Source organism: Petaurus breviceps, unplaced genomic scaffold (assembly GCF_028583685.1).
Source record: "Petaurus breviceps papuanus isolate PSGF00001 unplaced genomic scaffold, PetGlider_PUasm1.0 139, whole genome shotgun sequence".
Taxonomy (NCBI): domain Eukaryota; kingdom Metazoa; phylum Chordata; class Mammalia; order Diprotodontia; family Petauridae; genus Petaurus; species Petaurus breviceps.
The window spans coordinates 19,931,427-19,948,779 of record NW_027185697.1 but is presented as its reverse complement, the minus strand read 5'-3'; positions in this window follow the sequence as shown (position 1 = coordinate 19,948,779).

The following is a 17,353-nucleotide window of genomic DNA, read 5'->3' as shown; positions in this document are numbered from 1 at the left end:
ATCTATCTATCTATCTATCTATCTATCTATCTATCTATCTATCTATCATCTATCTTTCCTTTTCATCATCTGTCTTCTATTTATCTATCATATATCTATATATCTTGTCTCTCCCTATTGAAAGATGTTTTCCCTTTGGTTGGGGCCTGACTTTTCTTTTTCTGTTTCCCTTTCATTCTTAATTTTAAATATGGTGCTCAGCATATAACAAATGATGAATAATTGTTTATTTTCTGTTGATTGACAAAGACATGATATAATGTTTTCAGAGGACCTGGGTTGAACTTTCAACTAGGATAGTTACTATCTATGTTGGATGAGTTGCTTATTATCCCTTTTCTCATTTTCCTCCTTTTGAAAATAAGAAACTAGGACCTCATGGCCTCTAATATCTTTATTGGTCTATCATTCTGTGATCTTGACTTTCAAATGAGCATTTGTTCTGATCCTAGTCACTGTTATTTCTACTAATGAGGTTTTCTGTGGGTCATTAATTTTCCCAACTCAAGCTGGTAAACAAGAGAGTTTTCACATTCCTTTCTTCCTTGAGAATGCAAGAAGCTCCCAGCTCTTAGGCTGCCCTGAGTGTCCACACAGATGTTCTCCTGGCATTCCAAGAACCCCTTGCAAACTGGCTGCCTGTCAAGAAAGGGCTCAGCATGAACAGTGAAGAGCAGGAGGGTTTGGCATGGAGTTTATCTTCTCTGCTAGGAGAGGTTTTTCTGAGGGATTGTTTACAATGCGTAAGATTGTAATAGTAGGCCAGCTTTTGGGGAAAGGAGCTGACCAAGACAGAACTTTGGACCTGGAGCACAAAATAGCCAGTACTGGCTACCTGAACTGAGCCTCTTAAAGCCTCAGTTTTTGCGTCTGTAATATGGGTTAATTATAGTAATTACCTGTCAGGGTTGCTTTGAAAATCAATTTAGGGAAATTATCTAAAGCACTATGTATCAAAGAGCCCATTATTGCTGTAGGTTGCTGGCTTCTGGTGGTTCTGAGATTTTGTCTGGAGTGGAGGGCAACATTTTATTTTCCATTTTGAATTGCTTTGTTTTGTTTTAAGAGGAACAGTTAAGTATCATAGAATTAATTGAGACATTGAATTTTCAAGAATCTTATAGATCCTGGTAATAGAATATAAACCATTTATTTTACATACTGGGAAACTGATTCATTTGGAGTATAGAAAGATTGACATGAGAAAGGAAAGCATTCTAGGCACCCAGGACACACTTCACAAATGCATGGAGGTGGGGAGGGGAAGAATTCCAAGTGAAATGAACAGCAACTAGTCAAATTAAGGTGGAACATAATACATAAAGAGAAGTAATTTAAAATTATCTGGAAAGAAAGACTAGAGCATCTTACAAAGGGCAGTTGTAAAGACCTATGTGATATGCATTGTTGTTATTGCACTGATTAATAATAAAATAATAAAAACAAAACTAATGAAAACTTAAAGGCAGAGAAATCATTCCTGTAAATCTTGTCTAATAAACTTATTTTATAGACAAAGAGCCTGAAGCCCAAATAGATTAACCCCACAATGGTTTTGTATACCATTCAGCCCTGGCAGTTTCAGTTCCGCCAAATGAAGCTCAGTACACTCATGAAAGCCTTTGACCATGTTGGTGGTTTTTGTTGCTGCTTCTACTGCTGCTGCTGCTGGTCAGGGTGGTGGTAGTATAAATAGTGGTGGTTGGAGTTTGTTGTTTCTGCAGCTGTTGCTGCTGCTGTTACAGTTAGAACCTATTTGATGGTCTTTATGGCATTATGTGGCCTTGGTCACTTCACATGTGTTCTGGTCACCACTCCAATAAGGTGATCAGTGTGTTCACAGCTATTCAGTCTAGGTGAGGGTCCCTGTCATGTTAGAAAGAACAACCTTCCTTAAAGTTATACAATTTGTTCTGGTATGTAGATTACTTTTCCTGGTCAAGCTACCTCAGTCTTCTGAGACTGAAAAGATGATCCTTGTGCTCTCTATTTTCCAGGGGTATTTTGAGGAAAGGATTATATAATATCAAAAATATTTGAACAATTAGAGTTCCTTCTTGGTGCATGGGATTCAATTCATCTTGATTTAATAAGCATATCCTGATCACCTACTATGATACAGGATCTGTTTGTGGACCTGGACATACAAAGGCACAATTGAAAGACATATCTTCCTATTGAGAAGCTAATATTGGATGGAGGAATCATAGGAAAGCATCTATACATACATAAATATATAATTATTAGATAAATGAATAATAAATAAATAAATACAAAATCAATTATACATATAATAAATTTACAAATATAGTAGGCATATATAGATTACAAAATATATACTGTTGCTGCAGGATGGAGAAACCCCTCATAATTGGAGTCAACAGGATAGGCTTCTTGTAGAAGATCGTGCTTTGTTAAGACTTCCAAGGGTGAATACTCAATTAACACAAATTAATGTTTATTGAGAATTTTGAATAGTATTCCATTTGACGTTGATGATTTTTTTTAAATTATAAACCAAAAAACCTGATGTCTCCTTGAAAATTCAAGAGAAAGTGGCATTTGACAATTTTCCTTGAGCCTTTTCTGGATAAGTATAGAGAAAAAGCATCTAGAATGAGTACAACCCTTGTCATACATGCCACTTAATTATAAAAGAAATGAAAGATGCTCTAGACCAGCAATGGATACAGCTGTGTTATTGCTGTGAATTCCATTGGGAGATTTAGAAAGGCATTCAGAATGGGCTGCCTCCACCTCCCGACTAAACTTCACACATACTAGCCTGGCATCCAAGGTCCTGTACAAGCTGGCATGAGTGTATATTTCTGGATTTGCCTGAATTGTTTTGCTCTATCTATTCTCTGGTTCAGATATGGATTGTAGTCAGAAGATCTGAGTTAGAATCTTGGCTCTGCCGTTGGCTAAGTGATTGACTATAGTAGCTCAGTTAATATCTGTAGGTCTTAATTTCCTCATATTTAAAATGAGTTAAGGTTTCATTATATTGCCTTTAGAGTGCCGTCTACTTCTGAATACATGCTCCTATGATAATTCAATATGCTTCATCATCACATCCTACATGCAGATTTCTCTTTTCCTATCTCTTTGCCTTCGTTCATGTCATTTTCTACAAATGAAATTTTGGCTTTTCTCCTACTCTCCAAATGCAGAACATTTGACCCATTCATAATGACCCAGATAAACTCCTCTAAGGACCTTCTATTGATCTTCTGCCATAAAATACTGAATCCCAGAGACTGAAAATTCATCAGAGATAATCAGTCTCATCCAAAACCTGGTGAAGAATGTCTCCTAGTAAACTCAAAATAAATAAATTTAAAATGGAAAAAATAAATATTATTACAAAAGGCAAAAAATATGTCTCCTACAGCACATCAGAGGATTAGCCAAGACATTGTATGGAGAGCTCCACTGAGAGGAGATTTCAGACTTTCCAAGGCATGCTTTTTATAATTACACAATTCTAATAGTTAATTCCTCTTTAAGTGAGTCTGAATTTGCCTCTGTTGTTTTGACTTATTACTCCTCTGGGTCAAACTGAATTGGACAATTCAAGTCACTCATTCATGCAGCAGTACTACAAATTCTAATAAAAATTTCACAAACGACCCTTATTTCTTCAGTTCTTCAGATTCAACACCTTCCAGGTCTTTCAAATGGCTTTCATTCACTACATCTCCTAGCACTTGTGCTGTATTTTGTGTATTTCTGTAAGAAGGGTTGGCATGCATTTTATGGACAAAAACAGACATATAATAGATTAATAAAGAAATACATAATTAGAATAAAAAAAGAGTTTGATGAGACCTCACCAGACATCATCATCCAGAAAGTTTTCTCACTGGGTTGTCTACATATTGGGGTATATTTTAGTAATATTAACTCACACAGATTTTTCGTCAGATTGGTTAGTGTACCACCAACAAAGGAATCTTAGACAATTCAAATATTATAGTCATCAGTTGCCTCAAGTGTTAGTAGCAATGTTACTTTGGAATCAGCATATCTGAGTTAGAATCATACCTCAGAAATATACTGGCTATTTTTCAGTTACAACTTCTGTGCCCCAGACAAATCTCGAAGTATATAAATGGAAGAATATGTACCTTTGTTCAGTGAAAGCATCATGATATAGTTCATTTTTACATTTCTTTCACTGCCATACACAGTGTTCTGTATCGAGTAGATGTCTAATGCATAGAAATTAAATTAAATGACAACTGATCAAGTCGTGAAACAGACAGTGCATGGGCTAGGTCAAAGAGTACACCTAGCCAGGTTTTCTTTTACAAACATTCTCTCCACATTATGAATGGGGTGAGGTAGTCTATCGGTTTCTGCACACCAACTTATTTTAGGGGTCATGGCCCAATTAACTTCTTCCTTGACCACTTGGACTCTATTTGACTGGAAAATTGGCATTTGATAACTTCCTGGGTACTTGGTTTGCCAAAATTGTCACCAGGTGTGACCTACCATGGCTATCATTTTTCACATTGTTGTTTTTTGTTTGTTTTCTCATTTTGTTTTGTCTTTTAAAGTTGAAATTGGAAGGTTTGGTTGCAAATCACGTGTGTGGTCGGCTTTTTATCTATACGTTTTTGGAAGACAGAGACAAAAAGAAAGAAACAGAAAGAGACAGAGCATGGGGAGGTAAAAACAAATCCTCTAAGAAGGAACATTTAAAAAAATATATATATATATATCTTTGGTTCCAGATTTCCAACACTTAGATAAACAAGAGTTGACTTTCTTGCTGAAATGGAACCAAACAATACAGAAAACTGGAAAATAATGAAATTTCTGACCTAGATCTGATATAGCAACATGAGTGGGCGAGAGGCTAAGCTGGTTAAGGAGTTTTTTCCCTGTTGTTTTTTTGCTTTCCCCTAAAGAATCCTTCTGGGCATAAAAGTCTATTTCATCTTTGCAACTAGCTTATTACAGCATTTTGACGTGATTTCCTGTGACAAACATGATTGTGAAAATAAACCCTTCACTTTAGACACAGAGAAACAATATGGTTTAAAAGCTAGAGAGCCAGTCTCACAGCCAGGAAGACATGAATTCAAGTCTTACTTCTGATACATAGTATCTACATGTCTGGAGGCAAGGCACCTAAAGGTTTAACACTCTAGGAAGTTCTCTAAGACAGGAAGAGAGAAGGGACAGATTCTCATTTTAATGGGGAACTAAATTATTCAGAAACTTTCTAAACCACCAAAATCACAGGACCAGTCCTATCTCAGTTCCTAAAGCACAGAGAATATACTGGCTAATCAACAGCAGCCCGGTGTACTTTCATACATGTCTATATATGAGCTGAACTCCACCAACATGGGGATATGAAATATGTTGACAGAACAGGCTTTGTAAGATCTGGAAATAAGCATCCTCACTTTTAATGTGAGATATTCTAATTTGCAATAAAACTATAATAGAAGTAAGAATACCTGCTTTTTTGGGAGGCTAGGTGGCACAGTGAATAGAACACCTGCCCTGGAGTCAGGAGGACCTGAGTTCAAATCTGACCGAATACACTTAACCCAAAAACTAGCCATGTGACATTGGGCAAGTCATTTAACTGCAATTGCCCTCCAAAAAGCAAAAAAAAAGAATATATGTGCTATTTTTGGCACCTATGATTGTGTTATTAGATTAGCCCATGAATGAATGTGTGTGCTCTGTCTGTGTTAGGATAAGATTCATTCTAAGTCATGTGATCCCACAGAAACCACCACCACTCCCTACCACCAATATCAGCACTACCATAAACATTACTGTGAATCATTCCCACTGCTGTTATGACAACTACCAGTACTACTACTTCTACTACTATTACTGCTACCGTGTTTCCCCGACAATAAGACACTGTCTTATTATTATTTTTTTTTGACAGAAAAACAGCAGAGGGCTTATTTTCAGGGGAGGGCTTATTTTAATGAACATTGACAACAATTTTAATAAACAGGTAAATGTGAACAAAAAAATGTACCTTTATTCAATAATGATCATGTCATCTTCTTCAACAACATTGTCATAAGTGTCCATACCCTGAATTCCATCCTGGATGTCTTGCGCCTCCATTTCCTTCAGAAGAAGTGGACCCAATCTGTCATGTCCAGCAATATAGCTCTCTTTAAATGAATATGTCTTGTCCAGGTAACCTGCTCATAGTGCCTTGGCGACACAGCTGTCAGTAATTTTATCCCATGACTTCTTCACCCAAGTCACGACTTCTTGCAGACAGGGCTTCACAAAGTTTCCACGCTGATTTCTTTCCATTCTATTTTCAATGTAGTCATTGACTTCCATGCGCAAATGGTCCTTGAATGGCTTGTTTATTGCAATATCAAGGGTCTGGAGATAGGCAGTCATTCCTGCAGGAATCATTACTTGATCTATTCTTCTCTCTGCAAGGAAGCTCTTCATTTCTTTAGTGCGGTGAGTGCTGGCTGAATCCCAGACTATCAGACCTCTTTGGTTACCTCGCATAACAAGTGGCAGCATTAAATCAACCCACTTTCTTATAACGGTTTGTGTACACCAGGCTTTTTCAGTTTCAAGAACGTAAATGCCAGATACACGTTCAGTCTTATCTTTCTTGCCCTTACTGATGATTAGAGGTGTGGCTTTCTTTCCATCCAAACGAATTGCCAAAACACAGGTGACCAGTGCACTTTCAAAGCCAGTGGTGGGAATGTAGATTGACATTGCACCCCTGTGATGAATTGTTGTTTGAGATCCTTGTCCCATAAGCACTGCAGTTTCATCCATAGCAATCATATTGCAGGTTTGGTACTTGAAAATGTCGATCCTATCAATAAAGGACTTGAATGCAAGTGCACGTTTAATAACTTCAGCATCCTCCAGCTTAAACAGTGTTGTTGATCTTCTTAGGGACAGTTCATACTGTTGAAGGAAACAGTCCAATCAGTGTTGTGATGCTTTGAATCCTTCTGAGACCATTTCAAACTCTGGTGCCATTGAAAGGGCAAATGCTTGAATATCAGCCCTGCGCACAACCAAGGCCTTTGCTCTCCTGTCAGCAATCCATTCACCAATGAGGATCTCCAAGTCAGGATATAAGGGCTGCCGACCTGATCCAGACCTGCGCTTTTTCCCTTTTCCCTCATCCACCTGTTGATTGAGGTTATTATAATCTGCTCTCCATTTTCTGACCATTCGAAGATCCAAAAGATTTTCTTTACAGAAAACTGCAAGATTCTTGCCATGTGACTCTACAATTGCTTTCTTATACTCAACAGAATACGGTAGCTCTTCCTTTTTGTACTCATGTCTGGGGGTCAAAACAGACAGAATAATAAAATTATGACCATCAGTCCTTCTTTTCACTCCATCATGCCCCCTGAGTTCTTCTTTTTTCCTCCATCATGCCCTTTTTATCCTCCATCATGCCCCCTCACTCTTGCTTACATACCGGGTTTTTATGTTGTCCTGCCTCAGCTCTCCTCCGTGGCACTTCTCTCAATGGCACCAGCAAGCAAATCACTGGGGAAGAACAGGATGATGCGCTCACTGCTGCAGCTCTGATTGGATGCAGCTCTGGGCGTGGCGTGCGTTTCACCCGGGGGGTGGGGGGGCGGTGCATACAGAGGGTACCGTAATGTAGCACGTAGCACAGGGGATCACCTTCACTACAGTAGCAATCTCAATAGGGCTTATTTTTGGGGGAGGGCTTATTTTAGAGGAATCTTACACAGTAAGGGGAGGGCTTATTTTCGGGATAGGTCTTATTATCTGGGAAACACGGTACTTACTACTACTAATATTGCTACTGCTATTACTACTGCTACTACATGTAACAGTGGATACAGCACTGGACCTAAAGTCAGGAAGATCTGAGTTTAAATTGGGCCTCAGACACCTATTATCCATGCGACCATGGACAATGACCTTAATTTCCTTGTCTATGAAATGAAATAGAGAAGGAAATGGTAAACTACTTCAATAACTTTGCCAAGAAAATTCCAAAAAGATCATGAAGTTTTAGACAGAACTGAAACAACTGAAAAACAGCAAGACTACTAATAATCAATAAGTATTTATTAATTGCCTACTTGTGTCAAGGCAAGCTACATGCAGGATAAGTAAGAAATTATACAGTGGAGGCAATGGAATTAAGGGTAATGGTAGAAAGTTTCTTGCAGGAGGGGAAATTTAAGAGGAATTTGAAGCAGGGAGGTCAATAGCTGCAAGAGAAGAGGGAGAATGTTTAGGCCATTGGGGACAGTAAGAAAAAATACCCAGAGTGAAGAATTGTAATGTCTTCCTTATGGCACAGTCAGTAGGCCAATTTTACTGGATCAAAAAGTACATGTCAGAAGGTAGGATATTAAAAAGAATGAAAGGTAAGAGGATCCTAGGTTATGAAGGGCTTTGATTGTTAAACAGGGCATTTTTCATTTCATAGTAACATCAATAGGCAGTCATTGCAGTGGATTGAGTAGGAAAATTACTTTAGTGGCCAAATGAAGGATGGATTGGAGTGAAGAGAGACTTCACACAGGCAGACTTACCAGCAGGCTAGTTTAATAATTCAGCAATGAGGTGATGAGGGTCTGCACTAGAGAGATGGCAGTGTCAGAGAAAAGACTGCACATTCAATAGATATTGGAAAGGTGAAATTTACTCTTTCCAAATTGATGATGTCCTTTTTTTTTTTTCTTTTTGATGATGGATATTTAACTTAAGAGATTTGACTAAGTGATTGTAACTGTTTAAGGTTTCAGGAAAAGAGAATAGGGATTGTTAATTTAAATGGGATATGGTAATTGATTGATTCAATTTAGTCCCTGCCTTCAAATGCCATGGGGTGGAATGTGTGAACTAAATTCTTTCTCTATCTTCATCTACAAATTTCTTAAGAGCTTATTGTGCTATATATTGTCAGTATCTTGCCCCCATCCCTCAGGTGAGCAGAATCCAATTTTGATATGAATTCCAAAGTAAAGAAGACTGGATATATGAGAAACTACAGAAAATAAAGATCTTGATAATAAAATCTACCATGGTGGCAAGGAGGAGAAAGACACATACTCAGATGAAGACAATAATGTTAAAAGACCTGTGAACAAACCTTCAAAGAAAACAAAATGTTAATTAGATATAAACACAATAAGATTTTCTTTTTGGCAAAGTTAAAGAAAGGGATACATGTGGTGAAGTAAAAATTAGGGAAAAATTAAAATGATGCAAGAAAATAATGAAAAAAATTAACACCTTGGTAAAAAAAAAAAACAAAAGTGCTTAAAAATATATGCCTGAAAAAACAAAATTGGCCTAATGGTAAAAGAAGCACAAAAAAAGTCCCTGAAGAGAACTCTTCAAAAAGCAGAAGAGTTCAAATGACAAAGGAGTTACAAAAATTCATTGTAGAAAAGAGCTCTTTGAAGAGCAGAATTGAACAAATAGCAAAAAGATACAAAAGCTCACTGAGGAATATAATTACATATAAAGTATAATTGGGAAGAAAATGCTAATGACTTCATAAGAACTAAAGAAACAAAGTCAAAAGAATGAAAAAATAAAAGAAAATTTCAACTATCACATAGGAAAAAGAACTGACCTTCCAAACTGATTGGGGATTTAAGAATTAGTGGATTAACTGAAAGCTATGACTAAAGAAAAAAAATCATATTCCAGATATTATATTTTAAAAAATTATGAAGGAAAACTCCTCTAATATATTAAATAAAGGATGTACCATAGGAATTTAATACATTCTTTCATCACCTCTTGAGATCCCAAAATGCAAATTCCTAGGAATACAATAGCTAAGATACAGAGTTCAAAGTTAAGCTATTTGTTTTCCTATATTGGAAAAAGATACATGTAATTCCTAACATTTTTATCTTTTTCAGGGCATTTGAAAAGGGTATAGATAGAGAAAGGGAATATCTGGAAGTTGAATATGTTGGGATGTTCTAAAAAAAACGAAGGGATAAAAAAATTAAAGCACTGGGAGAAGAAGGTAGAGGCAGAATTGAGATTTTTTCCACATAAAAGAGGTACACAATAGAGAGTTTTACTATGGAGGAGAAAATGGGAGGGGTGGAAGACAATGCTTGAATATATGTTTATGACAATTGGTTCAAAGAAGGAAGAAAAACACACACCTCTCTAAGAGTGTGTGTGTGTGTGTGTGTGTGTGTGTGTGTGTGTGTAAGAGAGAGAGAGAGAGAGACAGAGAGAGAGACAGAGACACAGAGACAGAGAGAAATCCAGGGGTTGCTCCTCAGTGGGAGAATGGCTGAACAAGTTTTGATACATGATTGGGATGAAGTGTTATAAGAAATGACCAGAGACATGGTTTCAGGAAAGCAAACAAGCAGAAATCATTAAAAGTCCTCAATGAATTGATGCAAAGTGAATTAACAAGAGGCAGGACACCATTGAGCAATGTTTTAATGGTGATCAACTGTTTTAGATTTGACTACTCTGATCAATATAAAAATTGGAGATTCTTCCAAAGGACTCATGATGGAAAAATTCTATCCACCCACAGGGAGAGAGAAATGACAAACTCTGAATTCAAAGTGAAGCATAATTTTCTCACTTCATTTTTATCGCTTTTTTGTTTTGTTTTGTTTCTGAAATATGGCTAATGATTTCCCTTACATAATTAATATATTGCTTGTTTCTAATTTGATGATTTTTGAGAGGTCTAGGGACTCCTCAAGGGCTGGAGTAAGGAAAAGGTCATGTGGAATGAATTCACAAACTCTAGCACTCTTTAAGTCAAGTTGGCAAAGGTTTATTGTGATGCTAATATGGTGGGCAGAGTTTCTTAGGGAACTTGCCACTTAACTGGAAGGATGCTAAAACTTATACAGGAAAAGTAATGGGTTATCTAGCAGATATGCTAATTGCATGATAACTGGTCACAGGCATAATTCACCACTGGAAACATGGGGGTTTCCTAAGGGTTATATTTTTGGTCTGTTACATATGAAACAAGATAGCTTTGAGAGTTCTTGTCTACAGCTTGACCTCTGGAATGGATATATGATAACTGGGAGAACCAGTACATGATAGTTCTGGGACAAGACAGTTCTGTTCATACATGAGACACTCTACAAAGATCAGATTGTTCTTGTAACAGGGAAAACTAATTTTTCTTACTGTGGCCCACTCATCAGCTGCTTGTAGGCATAATGTCCTTGGCCTGGGGAGAAAACTGTCAGGGCTTAGTGTTTTGAGGTTAGGGAGAAATGTGATCTTGGGAGTTGGGCCTGAGCACTCTAGCAGGAGTAGTGTGGCAGGGAAGGAGATCATTTGGAAAAGAAGGTCAAAAATAAATATTTTTAGAAGCAATAAAAACATTGAATCACCTCTCCCTCCAAAAATCTGATCAATGTAGACTTCAGTACAACTATACCTACTTAGTTATTCTTTTCTGTAGATACTGTGGCAAACCATAATACTAGGGAACCCAAGAGGTGCCTTGTATATTTGAATTAAAGAAAGCTCTCCTTTCAACAGCATCTCTGACCTTAGCTTTTTGATGACAATTCATGCTAATAGGCATTTTGTAAGTTCCTGTCATATATAAGACACTGTGTTAGGTGCTGGGATATTTTATTTTAAGATGGAAACTATGATTTCGTTACTATAAGGGTGTCTTGGGAAGGAAATTGAATTTCTCCTTGTAGAACAAACAACTCTTCAACTTGTGGTCTTTGAGAGTTGCCTGAGGAGAGAATATATGAGGGTCATTTACCCAGTATGTGTCCAAAACTGGATTGAATTCAGGACTTCTTAACCTGGGAAATAGTTGTCCATACACTAAGGTAAAGTGCCTTGAATGTGGGGGATATAAAAGCAACAATTAAATAATTCCCAAAGGGAGATGATTGGGGAGAAGTGGCATGTGCGCATGTTTTATTTGCATTTCTTCTTTATTTAACCCCTGGACTTGTGATTTCATCATGTATGGAGATCCCAGTATGTACCTTCCTCTACCAAGGCAGATCAATATCTTGTTTGTCTCTTCTAGGCTTAAAGCTAATAGTGCAGTGTAATACTAAATGATTCAATGCTTCAGGATTTATCAGAAGTATTACTTGAATTCATTTCTTTCTAACTCTGAGACCAACTCTCTAGCCAATTCCAAAATTCCTTCCCTACAGAGCATAAAATTAAATTTAAATCAAATGACTGTTAAAAAACAAGGAAGGAAGAAAGGAAGGAAGGAAGAAAGAGAAAAGTGCAATCCCAGGGCAGAGAGGGATTTCTAATTTTCGGAGAAGGTATCATTGCTACAGACCTTTGGGAGTTGACTGGCTAGTTGAGACTTGGATAAAATTACTATATCTAAAAGATAGAGTTGAACAGGTAGGACATTGAGGCATGGGTAGAGGAAAAGTAGAAATAATTTTTTTTGGGGGGTGGAAGTTTTGATTTTATGTGAAAGTCAATAGATTGTGTAATATTAATTTTAGCAGTATTGTGAAGATATTTCCCACATTACCCCCTACACAATCATTCAGAAAAGACCCACATAGACCACTGCATAGATAAACACTTTCAGATAAAGATACTTGCACATGCATCAATATAAACTCCATGGTTAGTGAAGGTGGGATGTTATAACACTTCCTCTGGGCTCACTCTCAATGTCTTCCCCCTGTGCCTTCTGGCACAGGCAGAAGAGGCTGCCTTTTCAAAACATTGTTGAATCTGGAAGATTCCAAAGCTTGATTGTTTTGCTGATGTGCTGCCTGGTTTTGAACTAGCTTGCTGTGTTTTACATGTAAACCCAAAGGCATGACTTGATCTTTCAGCCAGTCACAAAATGTCTCCTGTGTAGCATCAGCTCCCTTCATCCATTGATGATAGTGCTTAAATCCTCTCAAATTGGTTAAGGGGCTTTTAACATCCAGATTATGCATCTTATTCGCAGTTTGAGTGATTCTAAATTGGAATAGTGTGGTTTTTTGTTAATTGGTGTGGGTGATAGAAATCTCCATCCTTATAAATGTATATACAGGATGCCAAGTAGATGCAAGGTAATCTTAGAGGAGAAAGCTAGAAAATTTTGCTGCAATTTATAAGTACCTGACTAGGACTTGAACCCATGTACCAAAGAGAAATTTTTGCTGCAATTCATAAGTACCTGACTAAGACTTGACCCCATGTCAGTTTGATATTTGTTTCAAGATACCATGCTGCCTCATGTCTCCAAAGAAGAACAGGAGGGAATGGATCTATTAGAGGTACTGGGGAGGGGAGGGACCATGGGGTGCTGAAAGACTGAACATATCCCCGAAAAGGCACAGAAGACTCCTGTAGACATCCTGGACCACTTTTCCCATATCACTAAGGACTGACACACTGGAGACTATATTTGACTGCATCATTAATTTTACAATTAACCCAGTAAACTCCAAACAGCCCCCTACTGGTGAAATATGAACTAGCTCAAGTATACATTAGCCTGAACAGCAATCCCCCAGACAAATTTTAAAACATTGGAACAATGGCTCAGTTGTAGTGAAGGTAGACGTGAGAAAATGTTGTTTATACAGTTCTCTTTGTGCAGTATTATGGTCATTAAGGCAAATGAGCTATTTTGTTGTGAACTACTTTTCTCTATGATCTCACAACTATAGCTCTGTGTGAGTGTGTGTGTGTGTGCAAATTCAGTGACTTTTTTTTAATGGACACATCTTTCACATAGGAAGAAGTAAATTACATTGTTTCATGACTGGAGTTATCAAAATACAAGTAATTATATAACTTCTTTAGGTTAAAAACTATTTTCCCTCTTTTCTATAGATTTCCACGTTTTGTTGTTGAGTTGCTTCAGTCATGTCCTACTCGGGATGACCACATTTTGGGGTTTTTTCACAATGGTACTAGAATAATGTGTCATGTCCTTCTCCAGCTCATTTTACAGATGAGTAAGTAAGGCAAATGGGGTTAAATGATTTACCCAGAGTCACACAGCTAATAAATATCTGAGACTTGATTTGAATTCAGGTCCTTTTCACTCCAGGGCTGGTCATCTATCCATTGTGCCACCCAACTGCCACATATTATATAGGAACTTGGAGATGTCATTTCCCCTTTTACATCTTCAATTTGCCTCTCCATAAATTGCAGCTGATGGGATAGATTGAGAGTTTTTAATCCTTTTCAATATAATTGTTTCCACTATCACTTTGTTGAAGCCAATGGACTCCTTTTGAGAAAAAATTTTTAAATATATAAAATAAATTGGAGAAAAATATTAATTCCAATAGAAATTAGGAAAACTCAATGATTTCCCCCATCCAAGTCCACAGACCCCTTGAAATCTCTTCACCAACCATTTGGAAGTCATGATTTGAAAGTTTATAGTTTATTTGTTTAGGGTCTGCCCCTCACTGATACTCTATGTTCTAAAGTCCTTCTCATTCTACCATCTCCATTTTAGGTCCCTTTCAGCTCTGAAGTTCTCAGCTCTAAAGTTGTTCCTATGTCTGATATCATAGGGAAAAACGGATATTGTATACCTCCCATTATTTTTGCAATTTTGGGCACATATTCACAAGAATAGTATCTTCTTTTTGCTTGGGTCCTTAGGGTTTTCTGAGTGTTTCCATGTGCCTCATCAGGACTTAAGAGCTTCTTTCTCATGTCATGAAGTAGACAGGAGCGAGACTGAATTTTTAGGTTACACTAAGAAACAAACTGAGAGCTGGAGATGATCTATAATATACTCACTGACTATAAGAGTTCAAACAAAAATTAGAACCCATCTGATCTAAGCAACATATAGACAATAATACTCTCTCCAATATCCCTAACAAGTAGAACTCCACCTCTGCTTGGTTATCTCTAAGGTAGGGGGAGGTGGCAGAGAATGCGTTCCACTGTGAAGCATCTAAGGATGGCTATCCTTACATCATTCTCAAATTTCCCTACTCAAAAATTCCCCACTTAATTTCTAGATCAATTCTTGGATACATAACAGAAAAAAAATATTCTATCTGCATAGTACCTGAAGACAATTGCCATCTTTTCTTTCTTCTCCAGTCTCAATATTATTGATTTTTAAAAATTCATCCATAGTGAATGAACTTGGGACTCTTACAGTCGAGTCGCTCTATATATACGACATTTGGTCAATGTCCTCAGAAGAGAACTCTATGACCCCAGGTTTGCTTTGACCAGGGTGTAATTCAGGAATTACATTATAAAACAATTTCCATACTTTATGATTATTTTAAAATACATTTAATTTAAATTACTTTTTATTTTATTGATTTTGTTTATTTTCATGTCCATGTCACATGAAGAGTCAAATGTTTGCTTAGAGTATAATAAAATCTCTAGTTTTGTTTTTCTTCTTGTTTTCAGTAGAGCAACGATATTACCATACATTGTCCAATATAATCTTCCTATCCAACTTCATTTGATCTCAGATATGTAGAGGTCTTTTTCTCAAACTTTAAAATAGGTCAAATATCATGGTAACCCTCAGGTCTTTGTGTCTCTTGTTTCCCTTTCATACACCCTATCTCATCACCTGTTTTTTCTAATCATGTCTTTTCAGTATTAATTAATAATCATTAATATCATTACCATAAATGAGGATGTCATCTTTAAAAATATACATAGCCTACTTAGCATTAATACATTCTATGCCATACAGTGAGTAGAACACTGTGCCTGGAGGTAGGACAACTGAGTTCCTATCCAGCCTTAAACACTTCCTAGATGTCCAACAATAGAAAAATCACAATCTCTCTCTATCTCAGTTTTCTCAATTTTAAAATGGAGAGAATAATAGCAGCTACCAAGTAGTGTTGTGGTGAGAATTAATGAGAGATTTTAAAAGGGGTATTTTTTTACTTATTAGGTGTCTAATAAATGCAGGTTTCTTTCTTTATGTCTTGAGCCTCCATTGGTTAACCAAGTCTATGGTAAAGAGAAAGCAATTTAAACTTGCTACTGTATGTAGCTCTTATAGAACTCCATATTTATCCTTGGATACTTGTACAGAATAAAATCTAACTTAATTTATTTTTTATTTAAAGACAACTCTGTGAAGTTTTTTCATGAAAACCCTTTAAATATTGTTTAACATATAGGTAAAGGAACATAGTCATTTATCAGGGTGCCAAAGTGGGGAAACTTTGTTTAGCTCCCATACTTCTCAAATATTATTTTGAAAGCTGAACTTTCTCAGTTGATTTTCTTCAGTCAAGTAAATATTAACTACCTACTATATGTATAAACATAATAGAATCTATGTTAGATACAAAGGGATTAGATGATGTTTCCCAATCTCTAGGAACATCTGAGGTTTTACACAGATACTTAGATTAAATGTGTAAAAAATAAGGTTGAGTCAACAAGTAAGTAAGGTTCACCATCACAGAAGGATATTTGCAGACTGATAAGTGGGTAATCATGGAAGACCTCATATACTAAAGGTGCTGAGAATGGTGTAGTCGATAGAGAACTGACTATAGAGGTTAAAAATAAAAACAACCCAAAAATACTCAATAATTTTTAATCCTCCCTGTCACTTACTTGGAATAAGACTATGGTCTGGTGATTAACACTCTCAGATCCTTCATTTTGGCCTCTGTAAAATAGGGGTGATAATACTTGTACTTGTTCAACATTAGGGTTAGCTGGAAGTTGCTGTCAGTAAAGCAGACAAGGTCCTGGTCATGGAATCAGGGAAATCTGAGTTAAAAGCCAGACTAAGAAACTTATCAGATGTGTGATTATGGATACATCACCTAATTTCTGTCTGCCTCAGTTTCCTCAAATTTGAAATAGGAATAATAATAGTGACTATTCTCCCAGAGCTGTTATTGAGAATAAAAGGGGATAATGTGTATAAAGTATTTAGTAGGGTGCCTCAATCAGGTATTTGTTAAATAAGTTAGTATTTCCTCCTTTGTTCTTCTTATATGAAAGAGTTTTGGGGGGTACAGTACTCTGAAGAAATTTCAGTGATATTGAAACACAAACTTTGATATTGCATGTCATAAATCCAAACAGCACTATATCCGTGCTGTGGCTGCAAGTTACGGAACACTGTCATGTTCAAATAATTGGAGTTACTGATAAATTAAAAGGTGATGGAGAAGTGAATGGCAACCATGGAAAGGCAGTGTCAAACTGGAAATCAGGAAGTAAAAAGGAGAAACAAAGAAAGGACGTAACCAATAAAGAAGTGCTCTTACCCAACAATTACAATTACCTGAAAGAATGTGGGATTAATAAATCAGTGAAGCCAAACCTTTAAAAGCAGCAATACTCACAGAACCTGAGAGTGGGAAAGAACTTCAGTGGGCTTCTAGTC